At 50.0% G+C, this 3,081-nt stretch overlaps 1 long non-coding RNA gene across 1 annotated transcript in view; it reads left to right on the forward strand.

Annotated features, from left to right (window-relative positions):
• LOC109295582 overlaps positions 1 to 3,081 on the forward strand; it is a 34,003-nt gene that overhangs the window by 12,706 nt on the left and 18,216 nt on the right. The gene's annotated exons all lie outside the window — the stretch shown is intronic.

Genomic DNA, 3,081 nt, shown 5'->3' on the forward strand with positions numbered 1-3,081 from the left:
GGGATCAGCAGGCGCTGGGGGAGTCCCTGTTCCCCCGAGCGCCGCAAGGAGTGACCAGGAACAATGGTCACAAGCTGGCGGAGGGAAGGTTTAAGTTGGACATCAGGAGGCGCTACTTCACGGTCAGGGCAGCTAGAGTCTGGAACCAGCTTCCAAGTGAGGTGGTGCAGGCTCCCACCCTGGGGGTTTTTAAGAGGAGGTTGGATGACCACCTTACTGGGGTTGTTTGACCCCAGTGCTCTTCCTGCCATGGCAGGGGGTCGGACTAGATGATCTGCTCAGGTCCCTTCTGACCCTAGAAACTATGAAACTATAAATATAAATGAGGGGCTGTGAGAGTCACTGGCACATTACTCTTGAGGCAGAAATGCTTTATATTAACCAAACTCTTTTAATTATCCCCAGTTTCTGGAAAGAAAGTCAAAATCAAGTCAATAGTGATATCTTCCATGACCTCTCACTTAGAGGCCAGCATTTAGACCTATTTAGTTTGGAAATGCTCAGATACCTCACAGACCTTTGGGCCACAATCTCCCAGTCAGATATGAAATGTTGCACAGTGGACCAGGCCAGGTAACATCAAAAGGACAAGTCTCATATGGAAGTTTTAACCACCAGAGACCTTCAGGAAAATCTAGTCCAACCTTCTATATTGCACACACTGTAGGTTTTCAGGCAGTAGTTCCTGCATTAAGCTGAATAACCTCGAGCTGGACTAGAGGATTATAGCAGAGCACATTTGGTGCCTGCCACTGTAAAGGCAGGCAGCAGGAGCAGGCCAGTCCTGATGAGGCAATCACATGATTTCTGGAGGGCATTGTGATAGGAGGAAGGGGCTGAACAGCCTGAATTTTAGTTCAGGCCATCAGGGGAGCCAGCAGTTTACTGGCTGCAGCCATGGACAGGACCCCACCCGGCTGTAGTTGCTGCTCACAACATCCTTGGAGGTAAGGGCAGGAGCTGTGGGGATGACAGGAGGCTCCTAGTCCTGGGGCATAACTTAAAACTACACGCTGCTGAGGAAGGATGGTTTGGTGGGACTGCCAGTGGCAGGGTAGTTCCACAGAAATGCCAGGCCAGTTGCCTCCTCGGTGAAAGGAGGGTAGGGACACTTTATAACCCCAGCCCCCACATCTTCATGGGTTACCCAGATCTAGGGACAGGCTCGGGGACCAGGCATGTCTGGGGACACCTGAGCTCCATGGGGTGTAAGACCCCGGAGGCCCCGGTGAGGGGGAAGAGAAGTATAGTGGCCCCAGTGAGGGGACAGAAGTATGTGTGGTGGCCCACACAGACTAGGGTGCGCTGTTGCAGCCTGAAGGACTGTGCGTAAGTGGGTGTAGACTAGAGTTGCAAGGGCAATCTGAAAGGCTGAACCAGGGGTGTGTTGAATAGGGTTGCAGAGGTGGTCTGAAGGACAGCACACAGGCCTGGTTCAGCCCAGTGTGAGGCATAAGGCCAATGCTGTATAGAGTAGGGTTGCTCAAGCAACCCAAGGGGCTGCATGTGGACTGGCTGGAGTGAGAGTAGGTAGGAATGATGACCTGAGGGGGCTGCTCATGGAGCGGGGAGGGTTGTGACTGGCCCAGTGAGAGGCAGTATGAAAGAGGCCCTGAGAGAGGGGGTGGTATGAAAGAGACCCTGTGAAGGGCAGCGTGTTTGAGTCGAATGTGAGAGGCTGTACAAGGGGCAGAGTTTGGCCTGGCCCTGGGCTAGTGCTATAACCAAATTATGATGCCTTTGCAAGGCATGGGAGATAGTACAGGGGAGGTTGGAGATGTGTACAATGCCCTAGGCATCAGGGCACTAAATGGGCAGCTTCCTGCATTTTACACCAGTTATTTATTCACCAAATCATGGCAGGTGAGACAGGGTAGACTGCCCCTAGACAGGTGGGCAGGCCAGCATCGAGATCCGGCTTTGCAATAGGTCCCTATCACAAGGATATTATTTAGAAAGGCTTCAAGTGATGGAGAATCTACCACTTTCCATCTTGGAAAGGTGCTGTGATAGTTAATTACTCTCACTGTTAAAAATGTGTGTTCTGTCTGCTATGTGAGCTTGCCTGGTTTATCAGCTTGGGTCATGCTTTTGTCTACTAGATTGAAGACATCTGCTCTCAGAAGTCTTGCCCTCAGATAGTTCTGTGCTTAAGTCAGGCATTGCAGATACAGGCAAACCTGGACAGGCTCGAGAGTTGGACAGACTAGAACCAGATGAAGTTTAACACTTCCAAGTGTAAGGTGCTCCATCTGGGGGCAAACAACCCTCGACATACAAGCTCAGTGGTGACAGCTTGACTTACACCACAGCCAAAAGGGACCTAGGGGTAATGATCATGATGACTCATATTCACAATCACGTGAATATGAGTCATCAGTGCAGGGCGGTAGTCAGCAGGTGAAATAACATGCTGGCATTCATCGACTGATGCATTTCATATAAAACTAAGAAAGTGATACTCCTAGCATGCTCAGCACTGGTGAAATTTCAGTTGGAGTACTGTGTCCAGTTCTGGGTGCTGCACTTCAATAAGGATGTGGAAAAACTTGAGAGCGTCCATAAAAGAGCTGTCTATATGATCAGGGACTTGCGGGGCAAGCCATATGAGGAAAAGCTGAGGGACCTGGGCCTCTTTAGCCTAAAGAAGAGAAGATTGAGAGGGGACTTAATAGTGGCTTACTGCTATATCAGAGGTGTGTATCAGGAGCTCGGTGAACAACCATTCATTAGTGCATCCCAGGGGAAGGCCAGGACCAATGGATACAAACTCCTGGAAGGCCGCTTCAGGCTTAATACCTGGAAAAACTGCTTCATAGTCAGGGTGTCCAGACTGTGGAATAAACCCCCTCCAGAGGTGGTGCAGTCACTTACCCTGGGGGTTTTCAAGAGGAGACTGGACATTCACCTCGCTGGGGTCACCTAACTCCAGTTGTCTTCCTGCCTAAAGCAGGGGGGCTGGACCCGATGATCTGCAAGGTCCCTTCTAGCCCTTAACAACCTATGACTATGAATCTATTAGCATTTTTCTATGATCATCTAACTGGAAATAGATTCATAGATTCATAGATTCATAGATTA

Source organism: Gavialis gangeticus, unplaced genomic scaffold (genome assembly GCF_001723915.1).
Source record: "Gavialis gangeticus isolate Ggan-Ray unplaced genomic scaffold, GavGan_comp1, whole genome shotgun sequence".
In the NCBI taxonomy this organism is placed as follows: Eukaryota; Metazoa; Chordata; order Crocodylia; family Gavialidae; genus Gavialis; species Gavialis gangeticus.